This window comes from Oreochromis niloticus, linkage group LG5, assembly GCF_001858045.2.
Source record: "Oreochromis niloticus isolate F11D_XX linkage group LG5, O_niloticus_UMD_NMBU, whole genome shotgun sequence".
NCBI classification, from domain to species: domain Eukaryota; kingdom Metazoa; phylum Chordata; class Actinopteri; order Cichliformes; family Cichlidae; genus Oreochromis; species Oreochromis niloticus.
The window spans coordinates 7351814-7371299 of NC_031970.2; the positions used below are offsets into that span (position 1 = coordinate 7351814).

General features: G+C 37.4%; 1 protein-coding gene across 2 annotated transcripts in view; it reads left to right on the forward strand.

Moving 5' to 3' along the window:
- The first annotated feature begins 2351 nt into the window (after window positions 1–2351).
- cdh22 (cadherin 22) overlaps window positions 2352–19486 on the forward strand; it is a 157937-nt gene continuing 140802 nt past the window's right edge. For both annotated transcript variants that reach the window (XM_003456111.5, XM_019359326.2), the window contains exon 1: window positions 2352–2600. The gene's annotated coding sequence lies outside the window, so the exon portion shown is untranslated. The remainder of the gene's footprint in view (window positions 2601–19486) is intronic.

The window sequence follows — 19486 nt, forward strand, 5'->3', positions numbered from 1 at the left end:
GCGATTTGGCAGCAGCTTACACTGAGCCTGCTTCATATTAGAGCACATACTGATGATATGGCAAGTAGCTCCTCTGTGCTGTACATGAAACACTCACTTTATTGACAATGTAGAGAAAGGGTTTTTTTTTTGCATACATAAATGAGGAACATCAATGCATCTGGTTCTCTTTCTATTGGGAGAAATGACTATTGGTTTTATGACAGTGCAAAAGGAACTGGAAGTGGAAGCACAATTAGAATGCTGCAAACAGATGGTTAAAATACTTATGAGTGGGGGAGGGTGAACTACCTTTATTATCGATATTTGATTAGTGCTTTTCTTTGGGTCATTTATTAATGTTTCATAGTCAAGTGCTGGTGGAATATCGGGGTAACACTAATGTTATCTTCTATGGACCTTTTACCTAAATACCCATTAACCCCCTCCTCCTTCTCATTGCTTTTTCTTATTCCCCGCCAACCCCTTCACTGCCATGTATTGATTGGCTGCTGGTGGTGTCTTACAGTACTATATCTACCGATATTTATGTTTGTAGCTGCTGGTCTCCGGTTCCCATTATGGGCTTGAGCGATAGGCATGGGCAGTGTTTCAACACCTCGCTGCTGAGGAAAAATGTAATATTCAAGAGACCTGTCCTTAGTCAGCACTTCCACCCCAAGAGCTGGCTATGTAAAATGACCAGGGACAGCAAGTATAATGAAGCGCTGTGTAAAGGCTGAGATACATAGAAAAAAAAGATTATAAGGGATAAACACTGATTAAAGAAAACTTTTCAGGAAATAGCAAATTATGTCAGATTAAATGGTTAATGGACAAGCATTTATAGAGCACTTTTTGAGTGTAGCATGACATGAAATACTTTTAGGATGCAAACATATGCATATAAGCATAGATCACCTATTATATGCATACAGCACCTCTAATGTTCATGCAGATACTCTCACTCCAAATGCCTCCAAATGACCAGCGCTTCCTCCTGAACTACAGTCAGTCCAGCAACTGACAGTTGGTACCATATATGATAGCTATGAAAGTGCCAAAATGCCATGAACATCATCACCAAACATTTGGTTGTGTCAATGAATAAACTTTTAAAAAATCAAGTGTATCAGTACTACGTACCATGGCCAAAAACGACAGACTGCAGTTTCACAGGGCTGCTTGTTGGCAATGATTACACCCTACTTCCTAAAGCATTTAAAAACTCATATGAATCAAAACAATTCTCCACTTGGTTATCATAAAATCCTGAGTCACAATGAATGTAACCTTTCTATCTCTCTTTCTCTCTGCCCCCACTCTGACTCCAGCAACCCCCTCCTCTCTCTTGCTCTCTGAATCTACCTTCCTTTATTTAGCACCTCTCAGAGAACAGCTTCTGCACACTAGCTTTTAAAACCCTTGTTGGTACATCAGCTCCCTAACCTTCCTAACCTTACTCACTGCACCTCAGAGAGATGCCAGCTTGTTGTGATGGTAGGTAATCTGCACCTGTACCCCCCACCCCCAGCCATCCCTCCACCTCTCCCTTTTTGTCTCATGCGCTCTCCCTGTGTCTCATTCTTGTCCCTCACTGCATATTTCACTGGCACACACACACACTCTGATTAACAGGTGAACCACTTCAAGGGAGCGGGCATACTTGACATTTTCACCTTCTCAAATACCCAAAGAAAATTTATCTGAATACCACCTCCAGAAAATGTAACACAGTCCATTGTTCTCAAGCAATTCTTCATTTCCTTTTGTTGTTGTTTTCTACAACTCATGCTGGTCATAAAAATAGTACTGTGTTTCTCTAGGCCTACTGAAGCTGAAAACTATGATGTTTCCATTTGTCTCACTCCCCACACACAAAATCACAATCTGCTCTTTTCTAAACTTCCCACCAAGGAATAAAGGTGCATTATGGGCTTGAGGAATGCAGAACAACAAGACAAATTTTGACAATAAACCACACAGCAGACTGCAAAAACTTTTCCCATACAGCAAAAGCCTTTAGTTTGAAAGTCACGACTTTAGTTTTTGCTTCAGCACTCATTGCTAGAACTTACAAGCAAACTCATGCAACTGTCTTCTGTCTATGGACTGGAATTGTAATGGTAGTAATGAAGCACAATGTGCAGTGCTCATACCATTTTGTGGTGTTCTTTTTTGGGCAGACCGGGTATCCGTCTTTATGACATTCAATATGTTTACATGAATATAGAGGTCAAACAAGCACGCCTTGTTTACTTTATCTTCCAGTGACCCCCATCGGCCCCCAATTCTTTCTCTCATCCCACCTCTCTCTCTCTTTCCGTTTCTGTCGTCCGCTTCATTGGTAGGTTCCCTTCATCACCACCAGGGGCTTTCCATACCGCGCCGTTCCGAGAGCGGCTTTGCCTTTGCTCTCTCTGCGCTCATCGGAACAGAGACTCCAGACGCGCAGCGCGGTGGCAGACAGGGCGAGCGGAGCGTCTGTCCCTCTGATTTTCATCTGACAAGGAATCGTTTACCTTTGATTGCAGGAGAAGCGCCAAGCTGAATAACCGTTAGCGTGTCCCTCTGCAACTTGTCAAGGCAAAGGCATTTGTTCTCGCCATGCGATAACAAAGGTAGGACTTTGTTTTAATTTAATGAGAAAGTTCACCGTGCGCTGGCACGCTCTTGTAACATACATTTCTGTTGGATTTTGAAAATGCCCTTTGCCTTTTAACTGTAGGAGCAAATAGGGGGAAACTGCAGAAATGTACTGTGGATTTTTTTTCTTATAATACTGTGTTTGTGCACATGTATTGATAGAGGAAATTAAAGCTTTTGCATTTTTTAATATTAAATGTATTTATTTGAAGGTTGAACATCGCCAGCTAACTTGTTGACACTTATCACACGTTTAACATTTGTCAAGCACTTGGTAATAAGCGCTACGCAGGACACAGTCGCGATTCCGATCACATGCAGTGATTTAAACAGTAATCAGACTACTCTTAACGATTGTAAGGTTACGGTAGATCCAAAAACTGTGTCCGTTTGGTCGCTCACTCTGGGACAAAACTGCACCTTCACAATTTCGTCGCATGGATTTGTAGCAACATCTTCACGGTGAAATTGGGGAGCAGTAGTGGACTATACTGTGTGCATAGATTTCGTGCGGAATGGTTGTGGAAAATGCAATTTTTCAATGGTACAAACGGCAACTCACTGTAGTAGTCATAGGAATAGACAGTCTAACTGTATATATGCACATCAGCCTTGAAGCAACAACACAAAGCCTAACAAAATGAAATAACCTAGGGGGGGGGGGGCAAAACGACTGCACGCACCTCCTGCACACTGAGATGGGTTTCCGAGGACTGCAGCCACTTGATGCGCCAACAGGATGCATCTGGGGAAGTTGGATGCGTGCCACTGTGCACTAAAGCCATGCTGTTGAATGGATGCTGACTTAAAAGCATTCTAACATCTAAATAAATAAATAAACAAACAAACCACAACTCTTATCTTAGTAATGGTAGGATGAACATTCACTGATAGTTATGTAGACTAAAATATTTTAGTCTCATTAAACAAAAGTCTCATTCTTGCAAATGTAACATCGCCCCTTTTTTGTATCCTTCCTTTCATTTGCTTTTTTCTTATTACCACCAATTACTTTGGGTTTACTCATTTATATTTGATATTTTAATAATTTTCAGTCTTCATGTGGATCTAATAGATATTCACAAATCAAATTAGCATCAGCCGCAATTTCTATCTCGTTTGTTTAACACATTCTGCTGGACAAGATCCAAATTTCCTGCAACATGCACATCTCAGCAGTTACTGACTGAGAATTCTGCTCCTCTCCCTCTCAACCTTTCACTGTGCTTTGTTGCCTTCTTTTAAATTGATTTATTTTGCTCAGCCTTCCAAACTATTTGTCCACATGGCATTTAGATTTGCTTAAATATTATTTGACATTTGTTATTCTCATGAAACAGTCCCTGAAGAGACAGGCAAATGTTAGCTCAATCTAATGTTTGCTGCTTCCCACAATTTTGGACGCATTATACTGTAAGTACTTCACAACTACAAGATTGATCAGATTCCTTCCATGCCAGCTTAATATTTGTTTTGTAGGAAGGCAGACCCTTCATCTTGGTATCTGGATGAAATACAACCTGTTCCCAACTAGAGGACTAGTGTGTGTACGTGTGTGTGTGTGTGTGTGTGTGTGTGTGTGTGCTTCATATTGCTGAATATGATTTGTGACCGTGGGGTTACAGTACACTTTAAGCTAGGATATTACTCTGTGACCTTGGCTAAGGTTAGAAATGCTTAAGTTTATTCCTTAAGGGTGTCTACATTCTTGACTGTATGTATCCCTGTGTGTGGAAATGCGCCTTCACATATACGTACGTCTGTTTATGTACATGGGAAGTGTGTGTATTTGTGAGACTTCTGACAGGCCTCAGTTTACCATTTATCCACAGCTAATTGGTGTGAGAGAAATGCCTGTCGTCACAATAGCCAATCGATTACTTTAATTTTCCAAGTAGATGCTGATCTGTACAGGAATCTGTCAAAGAGACAGGACCTCTAGGTGAGGGCTGCGACCTTTATTGACCCTGTGTTTGAAAAATTGATTTCAGGGGTTACATTATAGGATGGCAGTTGGTTGGAGTAGAGATCAGCGCAAGTTCAGGGAGATTTATTAAACAATTAACTATTCAGTCATTACTTTAAACATTAATCAGGGGGCTTACTAGTTTTCTGCCATGTTGGAATACATTTTCCACTTGCTGCAGCATCTGGTGGTTGTGTGTGTGTGTGTGTGTGCGTGCGTGTGCTATTTATTTATTTATTCGTAATTGTGAAATTATTGCTTTATCAACTGAACCTATCTTATGCATGCAGTGACTGTGGGCTTTGTGATTTTGTTTTGTATAAGGTTGTTTAAGCAATTTTAAGAAGATCTCCCAACCACACACACACACACGCGCACACACTACGTGATTCAGAATACCAAACATTTTCTTCAAGGAATTTATTTGCTATTCTACTGTCCATTAGAGACACATATCTGCTTTCGTAGACTCCTCATTTATTCAGCTGGTGGTCTAACCAGCATGTACATTACAAGGGCCATGTAGCAGTAACCCAGATGGCAGGATAGGCTGATTGTGATTTATGTACCAAAAGTGAATGCATTACAGTGAGCTTCTGGAGTCAGTGCCAAATCCACTGTGAAATTTTCACACGTGTTTTTAACACACAACAGTCATAGATGCACAAAATATAAGCTTACTTACATAAAAAGACCGATGTGTGTTCATCAAGCAGTGGCTCAGTTTTTCTGTGTCTCCTTTCTTCAGTCTGTGTCTTGCTTTTTATCTCACCCTTTGTCACATACACAAACACGCGCGTGCACAAACACACAGCTCCCCTGAAAAATCGTTTCGATGAAGCAGTCCACCATTGTGAGACATTGATTACCGTTTACCAAGCCGGCGCATAAATGTAGTGTTAAAGGAGAGATGGCTTGGATAGATACGAGAAGAGAGGGAGGAAAATGAAAGAGTGCTGGAACTAGAAAGAGAAAAAGGGAGCAAAAGAGGCTGATAGATGGCAGTGATGTGGCACTAAAAATGATATAGACAAGCATAAACGTGAGTTTGTTTGTTTTTTCTCTTCCCTTCATGCCTGACAGAGAAGGTACCGATTAGACCAACTAATTGATTCAGACTTATGATTAGGAACCTAGTTCATAGTGAAAAATCATATACACAATCTCTGTCTCTCTCTCTCTCTAATACCCTCTAATACACACAGACTCATACACAAACACACCCATATACACTAGAACACACATATTCACACTCCTCACTGCTCACACCTGCTGTCTTGTTGGCGGTCAGGAACGGTCAGCCCTTAGTCACTTCATTACCCCCTCCGGGCAGGGACTGCATCAACCATATTACTGCTTGAGCTCTGTGATGGAATCACTAGGTAGAAGGAGACAGAGAGCTTAAGGCTGTGGACCGGCTCCATGGTTGATTTTCCAGCGCTGTTTGCAACTGATTTCAAGAAGAGCGTTACAGGCAATACTTTGATCCAGCAATTTTCGAATACTGTGGCTTTTACTCAGGAAACTCAGCTGCTTTTACTTGTGATGAAACAAGTCACTCATACCGTTTTATTTGGTCACTGTTGCGGCTGTTTTGCAGCAAGCTAGTCAACAATGATTCAACAGTGCAGTTTATGCTGTCATCATCATGCCTTATTTCCTGTCCTTCAAGGTAAAAGAAAAAGTATAAAATCTATGTAAAAGCTTGTTTTGTATAACAAGTAACTCTTGTATAAGAGTTGGATGAGAAGATTGATCCTGCTTCCATATGTATATTCTCTAAATATAAATCTACAGCCACTGGGCCATATACTTAGCTTAGCATAGTTTGGATTAGCGTAAAGAGTGGACGCATCGGAACGCAGCAAGCCAGGATTAGCAAAAACAAAAGGGACTCAAAATCATTACTAGTTATTAATAAGTTATGTCCCCATTTTTTAAACTGTAAAGATGTGAAAATGATACGTTGTTGTGAGGCTAAAATAACTGCTTTTTCTATCAAAAAGCTAAATGCCTGCTGACTAGCCTCATGTTTAGCTAACAGCCATAAGAATGATTTAGTGTTCCAGTCTAACTCATTTGCAAATAATGTTTATTTTCTTTGCTGTGATTGTCTAATTCTAAGTTTTAATTATTATTTGGTCATCTGTTTTTATTTAAACAGATGCTAATTTTGTGCTCTAAAAACAAAAGTATAAACATGCACGTGGAAGTCATGCCCCTATTGTTACTGATAAATTCTGCTAGTTTTGCACAGTTAGACAGACCAAACAGAAGCATGCAAACACAAACAAATGCCGGGCAGTTTTTATGTTCATCTGTTGTATCAGATGGATGCTTTTATTGTTTTATATTGGAAAACAAGTTAAAAAGCATTGTTATTAATTTTTATAATGTATTAACCTAAATGTGCGTCTGTGTGCATGTGTATCGATATATCTATATCATTATGTATCTATCTTTGTAAGTAAAATAAGTAATGTGAAAAATCACACCACCTTATTTCCCTGTCTCATTTCTCATTAGTACACATAACATAATTTATAGACATCTATGGTTTGTTTTTATGCACGTGTAGTTTGGATGCTTGAGAATTTCATTTCAAGCATCTTTAGAAATACATTTACTTTGAAAATTGGTGACATGATGCAAGAAAAAATATATATATGAATTATATACAAGAATTATACAAGCAATGTCCTTCACTGATAAGTTTTGGATGAGAAGCAGGTTATATCCTGGACAAGCCACCAGTCTATCTCAGGGCAAAGTATTCATACTCACAGCCAATTTAGAATCACCAGTTGACCTAACAAGCTTATCTTTGAACTGTGGGACAGAGCCAGAGTACCCAGAGACAACCCACACAGGCACAGGGAGAGCATGCAAATGCCACACAGAATGGCCTTGGCTGGCTGGCAAGTTCGAGCTCGGTGATAGTACAAACCACTGCATCATTGTGCCAACAAGTACAAGAAATACGAGACTCACAATACTGTAATCCCCAAACTTACTTAAAAAAGAGAGAGAGTAGTAAGAAGAGGAGCAAATGGATACTAACAATATTCAAATATTTGATAAAATTGATATAGGTAAAGTCTAAAAACATTTGGAAATACAAGGCAATTTTCATAGATAACAACATTTTTTGTGTTGTAACTATTGGTACTATTGCTACTACTACTACTGGTGGTGGAAGAATAGATTATGTTATATATGTTTGGAGTTTTATAAAATTTACTTTTTGTGTGCTTCAGAAAAAAACAGCTTGTATGCACTACTGCTGGCAAATGGGCTGATTCTGATATAGCGCTTTTCTGTTGTAATTGAGCACTCAATACAACATGCCTCATTCATAGAGCACCTTTTTATCTAAAATTCATTCCAATGGATGCATCAGAGAGCAATTTGAGGTTCAGCATCTTGCCTAAGGATATTTTGGCACGCAGACTGGAACAGACAGGGATTGAACCACCAACTTTCCAATTAACAAATGACCTGCTCTATCCTCTGAGCTACAGTCACCCCTTTTGAAAATATCCATAGTGATAGGTTATGCTCAATGCAATAATGAACATATTGCACTTGACACACAGTGATAGTTGAAGAAATGTTTCACACAGTCAGTTCTTCCACTGTGCTTTTGTTTGTTTCTCTGTTTGTTCTACCTAAATGTGTATGATTTCCTAGAGCCAGGATTTCATCTCTGGTGATGGGATCCAGACTTACTCAATCTGTGTTCATAGCTGGTCTGCCTGGTCTGTGTTTGTGCCTCTTGCACTGGAGTAGGAAGAACAACTGCTTTGTAAACAGGCAGTTCTTCACCTGGATGTCACGGTTCACAAAGACTCTTCCTCTGAGTCTGGCATAACCCCATTGGCAGAGCTTACAGTGGTGTATTTCTGAATCAGTGTCGACTTTGGAAGGATGAAGGCTGCCAAGGTAGGGAAAGTCATCCGCATTTTGTGGCTGAAATGCTTGATATCTTTCGAGATACATAACTTCAGTGAATCACATGCAAACATCCACACGTGAACATGCACAAATATAAGGGCTTTTTTTTTCATATGTTAGAGATTAAAATGAACAAAGGATTAGAGGTGATGCGAAGAGGAGCAAGTTATTATCGTATTGGTTTGTTTGCTCTTCTCATAACCCAGTGTGAGAAGAGCACTGGGGTCATTTTAATAAGTAAACAGTCTCAATCATAGCTTATTTTATGCTCCGTTCAGCATGTAAAAGTAATGCCAGTAAACACAAATTTGATTCCGTTTAACAGGGAAATCTGTGCTTTTTTGTGTACTTTTTTTTATGTAGTTCCAATTATCTACTGTCAGTATAAGGTGACATTTTTTGAAGACTGGAGATGCTCACTGATTAGTGTCCCTGAAATTAGATCTATGATAAGCTGTCACTTTTAAAGGCTTACAGATTGAGTCGGGTACAGCCATTAACAGGAAGGACCTCTTACTTACATGGCTTCCAAACTAAACCATGTAATGCATCATTATTAAGATACACATACGATAATTGGTCGACTTGGCTGAATAAGTTAAAAGCAGAACAATTTTTAGAAACTAAAGTGGCAAAGAGTTTGTTCCCCTTTGTGACTAAGAATCAGTTTATTAATGTTATGTTATGAGTAATAGGCAGAATTCAGTGTTTCTTTGTATATATGTTTGAATGACTGTTATTCAGTCATTAGCTTGCTGCCTGGGAACAAGAAGGAGTTTTATCCAGTTGCCCAGTTTACCTGTCATAGTTCAAATGTATGCATGTTAGTTTAATATGAGGCTACAGATTGTCCCTAGATGTGATTGTGAGTACAAATGAGTGTGTGTCCATGTCAGTTCATCTGTGAACTGGCAGCCTATCAAGGGTATTTTCCTGCCTTCTGTGCCGTCTATGCTGGGACAGACTCCAGCACCTTCTGACCCTGAGTAGGAATAAGCGGATAAGACAATGGATGAATGAGCAAACATCAATGCTGAATTTGTATATTTGTCGAAATTACCCTCCAAAGCTTTTCATTTACTGTCTGGTAATGCAGCCTAGCAACAGACAGTTGGCTCCAGTGAGTGGCTAATACAGGCTTTGGGTAGTTCTCTTTGTCTTTGCCTTTCTCACACTCTTACTTCGTTCTCATTCTCATTTCTTTCTGGCAGGATTGCAAACTTGTGACTGATGAATGGTTCTAGCATACTGTTGTTTGTTATCACATAGAGCTAAATGCACAACCCTGATATTTTCTTTTCTTTGTTTTTATAAATGTAATTATTTATCCAGGTAAACTTCCAAATGAGATAAAAAAAAATCTCTTTTTCAAGTGTGACCTGGCAGCAGAGATTACTTTTATTGCATCATTTTTTTAAACAGGTCTAAAGATTAGTTGGTGAACTGCTTGGCAATCTCCATTTGGAAAAATGTACATGCTCCAATTCTCCAAATTTTTGGGGGAGGTTGCTAGCTGTCACTAAGTGAAGTCACAAAGTGTGTGCCACACCAAAACCCGCTTGGTTTGCATGGACAAGGCTGACTTGTCTGCAAACGCTCCCGAACCACTGAGTTGTAGGGAAACTTGAAAAAGTGTGCTGCAATCTGAAAAAGGAGACTATTCGCATTCAAAATAAAAGTTGTCCCTTTGGGAAGCCAGCATATTTCAAAAGGCAAAACTTTTATTTTGAAGGTGAATGGTCTCTGTCTCTGCTTTGCATTGAACTCTTCGCAGTTGACAAGCTGGTGGCTTCCATGCAAACTACAAACTGGGGGAACCTGCTAGCAGCTAAAGCAATCATAAGGTTTTCATTGCAACAGTATATACCTCTTTGTGGCCAGTTCCACCCAGTGACAGTCAGCATCCTCTCATAAATATTTGTCAACTGGTCAGGGATGCACTTTTTTCAGGTTGTTATCAGGTGTTTGCTGAATGGTCTCTACTCCTGTGTGACTCAATTTCAACAACTGATTTCACAGCAACCTCCAGAAACCACTAACCGGTTGGGGAATACCCATTTTTCCCTAGCGACCAGTGATTGCCAAATGGCACTATGTGCTCTTTCTTACTAATTGACATAAGAACGTGTACTAATAATAAATGTATATGCAAAACATCACAATCATAGTATGGGAGAAAATCCAGTATTAATAACTGGAAATATGATAGAGCAGTTCAGTTGCGTGGTAATGTAATTTTTAAGATTAAATTTTTAAGAATTTTTTATGATGAGAACTAAAAGCAACACAATTTTTGGTGCTTGGACAAAGAAAATATGTCTAAACAAATCATTCTACTACTACATAATACGGAGTGCTATCAAATTAGTGATGATGATTTTATCTCTTTTAATTTATTCTTTGTTGAGCAATTTAGTAAAGCCCAAATGTGCAATAATAATTATAATGTGTATGAAAACAGTTGGTGTTTTATAATTTCTGGATTTATGTATCTAGGCTCCATTGTCATATAGATATTTGCTGTCACATGAAGGACCAAACAAAACTAAGGAATCTCTATGAGCTTTGCAAACAGGGAAAGAGCTCAGAATGCAGAAAAAAACAATAAATTGTGCACTATTATAATCAATAAGGGTTACTCTGTATCTGGACTGACAGAGAATACCAGGTGTGTGGTAAGTGGCAGCTTTAAGAAATGTGTTTGCAGCCAGCATGGATATCACTTCCTCCGGGCAAAGTAATAACTCTTATTACAGCCCTTTTAGGGACTCCTTGGGAGTGGAACTAAGTTGTTTTCCAGTGTGACACTGTTGGCACTTCATAGAGGTATAATGGAAAAGACATCCTTAAATAATTGCAGTTAAAGTGATACTGAGCTGTTGGAATGAATTTCAGGCTTGATAAAATGATCCCTTTATAAAATATTACATGATCAAAATTACAACTTTGATGATGCAATGGTGTTTTTCTCTGTAGTAAAGGGGTTATTAAATATTCAGGTATGAGTGTATAGTTTGATCACACAACAATACTTTTCATCTTACTGCCACATAAAAGTACTCACAAACAAATACAAAAAGGATACACATTATAAGTTTTCATGTGTTTGCTGAATTATGCATTGATAACATATTCATGGGGATTGTTCTACATTATTACTAATGGTATAAGCTTTTGCTGAGAAAAGCATGTTTACACACACGCAAAAGAAGAAGAATACATACAAATACATACACTCACACACCTGCATGCACACAAATATGTGTACAGTTATCATACAGCCTCCATGCTGAAAAGTTCAATAGTTTCTTCCCTTTTCTTGTTATTGAAAACTTTAGCATGCAGTGGCCAACCAGTTTCAGCAGTTTTTAATGTAGGTTCCAAGAAATGCAATTCAGAGAGCATTACTTGGAAGAATGTCTCCATGGCCATCAGTATACTATACTTAAGCTTTGTGATGGTACCAACATTATTGAGGTCAGTCTGCTTGAGTAATCACAATGCATAACAGGTTTTGATCAGGAATTCATCAATTGAGCTGTCTGTGCTGGACAGCAAAGCCTTCAGCTCAACATGCCAGACAAATAGCTAATAGCGCCTGAGTTTAACTCATTCTTTTCTTTCAATAGGAAAGGCATAATCCCTGCAGCACCTCGTAATGTAACAAAATTCAATAATAACCCAGAGATATGTAACCAAGTGAGTATAAAAAAGCAGCATTGTTAGGAAGTCATGAAACGTTGACAAAATTCTCAAGGCTCCCTTGCAAGTAGACAAAAAGAAACGAAATATGAATAAAATTTCACTTATTCGGTAGTTTTATGTGCTCCATTTCTCTTCTGTGAAATCTAAATTGATGTTAGAAAAGTAAAGTAAAACATAATTAGAATGAAATGTTAACAAACTCCTGTTAAATTTTCTGTTCAGGTAACTGCCAATTAGATATATGGAAAAGTCTCAGTTTGGATTTTCCTTGTTTAAGCCCAATGAGGTGAAATGCTCACTTCATATATTTAGAAATTCTGCCCACAACATCACACAAAACATTTTGTCTTCTTATTCCGTATTTGTCTGTCTCTATTTTTTGTCTACTATCATGAATACTTGTACACTATTACTCAGTCTTATCACTGGCATGCTTCATAATTCTTTTGGAGTTCTTCCATTTATCCAACTGTTTACCCTTTACTAGAATTTTTAATTAAAATGATTTCTGCAGTTATAACAAGAGTGTTACAGAATTTGACTGTGTCAACCTGCCTAGTTTTTAATGTGGAGAATTGATATATTAAGAAAGCTATGTGTGCATATGTGAGCGCATGCTCCACTTCTCACAGTTCAACGATATCCAGGTAAAGGCATCTGTTAATTTTCTTTAGCTGTAAATGTTCTTCATCTTCTAACCTGAGGCTTTCTCGGGAAGGCTCCAAGACCATAAACCCAGAAAGGCAAAGCCCCCTTAGAAAAAACATGGATGGATGGATGGAAAATAATGCTGTTTCTTTCTCTTGGTCCTTTTTATCTCTTGCAACAACCTGCAACATTTTCAAGATCCTCACCTCTGCAATGCCCAGACTATCATTTGTCTGCTTAATGAACACTGAGGTGCCATGTTGAGTCATAGTGATGACATATTAGGGTTTTGTCCAATTTAAGGCCTGGTGCAAGAACGTGGTCCATATTTTTATCTTCATTTTAACCATAGCAGGATTTCCAGTTCTTTTCAGCTTAGACACCTCAAAATGCCATAACAGGTAACCGCATTTGATGTAAAACATAATTAACCTATTCACAAAGTAATTCCTAAACCAAATTTCAATATCATGAAATTATTAAGCCTAAATATAACTCTCTTAAGTTTCTTAGTTAACCCATTTGCTGCAATTAGAAGTTGGTGCCCACTAATATTTATGAAAGAACATGAAGTGTATTTATTTTACTTCTGTCATAAATATGAAAATTATCTGCTTTAAAAAAAAAGCACTTTATGTTAAGATTTTTAAAGACTTTTTTAAAATCTCAATTTTTTTTAATGGAATTTGAATTGACACAAGAAAAATATATCCTCTTCACTACAGTGTAAATGCATATATATATAAATAAATGCAAGTGGAGAACATAATATCATATTCACAGTGGGATGATGAAAAGAACATAATATATAGATATATCCAAAGAAAAGAGATTTATAAGAAATCTTTAAATGATATATTTTCATAATTATAATTAAAATGATCATTTTCATAACTGTATGTGTGACGATATTCATGCAAAGTTTGAATCAGATTGGCCTACCAAATAAGGAAATATATACAAACATATATAAATATACATATGCTGCAATCATCATAATATATTACTTCGTTTTTTAAGCCTCGCACATTTTGCGTGCCAAATACTGCCTATTGGTCTGCAACTCGGAAGGTATAAAAACAAATTTGACATGAGGAAAACAAACAGACAACGAATGGTTCATAAATGATGCCTTACATGTATATGGCTTGACAGATCTGCAAACGTACAAAAACACTAAATCTCTCACAACCCAGACAAAAAAAGTTAGTAAGGCTACAAAGCAGATATGCCAGCACGGTTTGGAAAGTTCTCTTTCCAGTGAGCTTTGGCTCCCTTTGCAGCAAAGTGTTGACTAGCCTCTAAAACATGGATAAGTTGAGCTTTTAGATGAGGATTCATGGCAGTGCGATTTGAAATGGTATTAAACAGCTACCATGTCATTTTGAGCAGAGATGTACTCCTTTAGTGGAACAACACAGTTTCAGTAGTCTTCAGTACTCTATATACAGTAAATATTACTTCAGCTATATTTACATAAGGTGATTTAAAAACATGACTTATCTACAAACCTCTGGTGTTAATATATATAAAGAGGTTATGCTATGGTGGTGGATATGCTGGATGGTGGGTGGCTAGAAATTTAAGAAGAGAGTGACACAATCTTATCACAGTAGTGCCTGCAACTACAGCTTTTAAGTCTTTATTGCACAACAGCAGTGCAATCTGTTATTATGTGCACAACATGCATTTGTACTGCAAGTGTAAACTTAAATAAAAGTTTGCACAGAAATATTGGAATATTATGTTTATCTATGAATGCACAGCTGCATATACCTGAGAGCACTGTTTGATTGTACTTGCCTAATTCACTGAATATCCACAAGAAATAATAGGCTTCAGTGGGTTATATGGTGTGATTTAATGTTTGGTTTATTTTATGTTTACACAGTGTTTAATTTACTATACTTACATTATCTGTCTTGGAGAATTTATGATATGAATATGTCACATCTGCTTTTAATGGTGCACAGCTGCATGCCTGCATATCTGGGGCCATGCTGGGATTTATACTGATAATACATATCTCTGCAAGATTAAACTACTGTATGAGCATGTGGCTGTGTGTATTGTGTATGTATGCGTGCACACTAGAGTTACTACAATTCTGGGCCTGTGTCGTCTCCTTTTTGTTTCTGCAGTATAATGGGCTTTGAAAGATAATACCCAAGAGACATAACAATACTTCTGAGCTAGAGGATTGTGAAGCCGTCCCAGTTCGCAGCATGGCTTTGGCTCAAAGCTAAGCTATGATTGGGAAACCAGGGAAACCTGGATTTTCTGGCAAATCATATTAATCGCCACCATGGTCCTTTTTACTTCATGATCTCCTCTCTCTTCAATCACTTTGTGCAGTTTCTAAGCTACTTTCTTTGTTCCGTCTAATTTATTGCAACAGTTTGAATGTAAAAATAGGCTCATCCTCTGCAATATTTTTCTTTTATTTCAGCAGAAATCACTGGCCTTGGCAGATTCAGTTGTGTAGTGGCAGTAACCAGTAACACAACAAGAGTTCTGACAACTTAAACATAATTACTGAATTCCTGCAAGGTTAAAAAAAGCATCTCGTTTCAATAACATGTATTTCAACCTTCAAAGACCTTTTTTCAAACAAAAACAAAAAACATCTAACTTCTAAACATCAAATTTTATGTTACTATAATTGTACTTAAGTAATAGAATTGTAAATAAAAGTAACAAAATACCATTTGAATAAATAAAAGAAAAAAGAGCTGAAAAATAGCTCAAATATTGTTTATTTCACTTATAAAACATCTGAACAGGTGTATTAGTAAACGTGTTTGTAAAAACTGGGGCCCAGTGATTGAAGTTTTGGAAAATGTTACACATCTAACATTTAGTGTTTGAACTGTTCAAGAATATTTAAAAATGTTTGTATTTATGTAAATGTATTTATTCAAGTAATTAATCATTTAGGAAAATATGCTTGGCATACACTGAATGTATACCAATCAATTAAATTTTATTTGACCAGATTCCATTATATTTGACTTCTTTACGTTAAATAATTTAAAGAATTACATGGAAGATTTACATGTGATCAAATTAATTGCTCAGCATTTTGGGACTAAATATTCTTTTAGTGTAGAGAGATACTAAAATAGCCAGAAATGTATTTATTCAAAGACAAACTTTTATATCCACTTTGGTGTTCATCTTTATACCATACAGAAGGTTAGACAGGTATGCAAACATCATCCAGAAAGCTGATACCAGGATGGGCCTTTTTAGCCCAACAAGCAATATTTACAAGAAATTTATTTATTTATTATTTATATGATGTGGTTATGACTTTCAAACTTTTTTGTCATGTTCCAGTGTTTTGTCCCCGTTTTTTTCCCTGTGTCTTTGTAATATGAAAAGTATATTTTGTGGAAAACATAGCTTTGGTGGCTAGGGCTCCTTAGACCATCGGACATATCACCCGTTCAAGGCTTTGAGGCTGAGGTGGAGTTATATTCCCTCAATGTGTGCATGGTTTTTACGCTCTTCTGTTCATGAGGCCAAAGCTCCCTTCCTTCCCCGGTGCACTGTCAAAGGATGTACAGAAAGCCCCCATGTGGTCTTCGGAATAAGAATCAGAATCATGTTTATTGGCAGGTTTGTACAGAGGAATTTGTCTTGGTGTCATCATATGCAGGGAGAAGACAACGTGAAAAATGGCTAACTAAAAAGTTAACAACCAATTACATGATGGCACACTCCACAGCTGTAATAAATAAAATAATATATAAATAATTACACCTTTACATGTTCATCTGTAGATAATTCTTGGCCCTGTCCTTTTTTTCAATTTAAATGCTCCCTTTGACAATGTTGAAAGAAAACAAAACATGTACTCTCATTCAGGGGCGATTCTAGGATCAGAGCTTTGGGGGTGCTGAGCACCCAGAGAGCTGCCCAGCCAGGCAAAATAAACTTTACACGTCACGATGAGACTTCTTCCCTGTCTTTGTTAGTCCATGCATCCTTAAATGTCTCCAGTTGTCCCGAGTTCTCTATGACTGTCTCCTTGGTGCATTTAAACCCCTGTTCCTCCCTGTCCTCGTCGTCTGTTGTCTTCGCCTCCGTTATCAGTCATCATAATTTTACCATCATATCATCTGCAAGTCTGCAAATTTCTTTATAAAATTTTAAGATTCTTAAATTCGTCAAGTCTCTCTGTGCCCGGGTCCTCGTCTCAAAACATGACATCACTGTTTTGTACATTTTAACACAATTTAATACCCACATTTGTGAAAGAAAAACAAAACACTTTTTTCAAAAGTCTGTAACAAAACCATCAACTCTGATAAAGGTTATTTAAATGCTGCAAAAGAAGAATGGATTGGAATAAAAAAAAAAAAAACATATTCTAACCTTAATTACTGCGGGAGAATAATGAATGATTCTCATAGTGAGTAAAAAGTAACAGAGACAGAGATTCACTTTTAATGAGTATGTATCATATAATACAGATATATGAAAACACTCCCAAAACAGAATAAGTTATTACAAATAAATTATTACAAAATATTAATTTAAAAAAATATAAAAATGGAGGCAACTTTGCCTGTGGTAGAATGTATACAATGTATGAAAAAATCTTTACTGCAGATACTAATTTGACTAATTTAATAATACTAATTTTGTGTTGTAAGATTTATGAGTTTCATGCTTTCATAGTGGTACTTGGGAGAGCTTGACATTTTCTCAGGTGGTACACACTGTAAAAAGTTTGAGAAACACTGATAAGGTAATTTATGTGTGCTTTTGGAAAACATTTAAAGCTGCAGTACAGAATCTTTGGAACAAGCTTGAAACATTTTTAGAATATGAACAGAGCACTCTGCTTCCTGTTACAGCTCCTCACTCCACCAGGGCACCGTTTGGCACTTTCTGATATTGTGCAAATGTGATGTACGTACTGTGGCAGTCATAGAGACAACTGGACGGTCCAAATGTTGGCCTACCTATTAGTAGCTGAGGTTTTAGTAGAGTTGTGGCTGGACCACATAAAAATATATCATTAATTTTAATCTCCCCAATCAATGATAATGTTATGTTGGAATGTTGTTAAAGAGGGTCAAAAATGTTTCAACCCAGTTTGTTTTGCAGATTCTGTATAGCAGCTTTAATATAGGGAGAACGCAACTTCCTGATTGTATGAGTAAAATCAGGTTTTTTCTCTTTGTCAGTTTAACGGTTTCTGTTTTGCCTGTCACTATTCCCTGTCTGTTTTCTTACCTGGCTCTTCCTGACCTTGTACTTTTTCCTCACGTTCCCCTCTTTCTTCTCTCCCTTTTTGGAATGACAATCATACACAAATAGATTGTATTCAATTAGATGAAAAAATTACATTAATATGAAAAAAATACTATTAAGATCACTAATGAAAAATCCTCTCTCAGTGTACTTTTAACCAAAAGGCAAATAACCAAACCACATGAACATCTAATAAAAGATGTAAATATTGAAACACTGATCCAACATTATCCTTTATTGACGGATTATTTGATCTTACACTTTTACCTGAATGTTGCTCCTTTTTTTGAAAAAAACCCCAAAAACTTCCTTATATTCATTATGAACCTGGCTGTCTCTCTCTACACAAACACGCACACACACACACACACACACACACACACACACACAACAGGAGTTATAAGGTTAATGGGCATTCAGTCAGTTAGCTAGTTAGTATCCATTTCAAACAACAGTAGGCTAAGGACAATTTTAAGTTTTAGATTTTAAATAGGCTATATACATTTCAATGGGAGCAACAGGACGGTCAAATGTCGCTGATTTTACTACAGAGCAGGACGGATTGTAGGGTAGCAAACATTGTCGTAAAACAAGTTTTCAACACTGCAGGTTACCTGGGTGTAATGCTTTTCGGCTAAAAAGAAACATGGTCTGATACCTACCTAACTATATAAAGAGTAACTGCAGGTTAAATGTAGCTAATATGTCCTGTTTTCAGCCAGGTACTTACACCTCCGCTCCGCTGCGTCTCAGAGTAGGGGAGAGGCGAGCTGGAACAAACCATTTTGGGAGGGGGGGTGGTATCTATACTTTTGTTGTTGAAATGTTACGTCTCAACCAGGTACTGTATGCTTTTTATATTTTTAGTAGTGTGTCACAAAAACAGCAAATATTGTCAAAAAAGTAAGAAATCTTTGGGGGTGCTTTGATTCATTTTGGGGTGCTTCAGCACCCCAAAAAATGGGCTAAAATTGCCCCTGCTCTCATTTCATTATGATGCAGATGACTTTACCTGCCACTGATGAGTCCTCTGAATGTTTTACTCTACTTAACATGAGTATTTTTTTTCTTTTTGACAATTTTAAAACAAACATCTTGACTTTCTACTCCTTACATTTTCAAAACAACTTTTGATTTGGTTTAACAGATTTGCTGGGCGTTACTATTTCAAGTTACTGCTCAAACCGATTTGAGCCTAAACAGTAACATATGAGAGACAACCCTGTTTTTGTATTAATCACTGGGGAATCTTGCATAAAAAGAGATGACGTGTGGCAAAGTTAAAGTAAATTTGACTTTGACTACCCTGCTACCCTGCTCAGT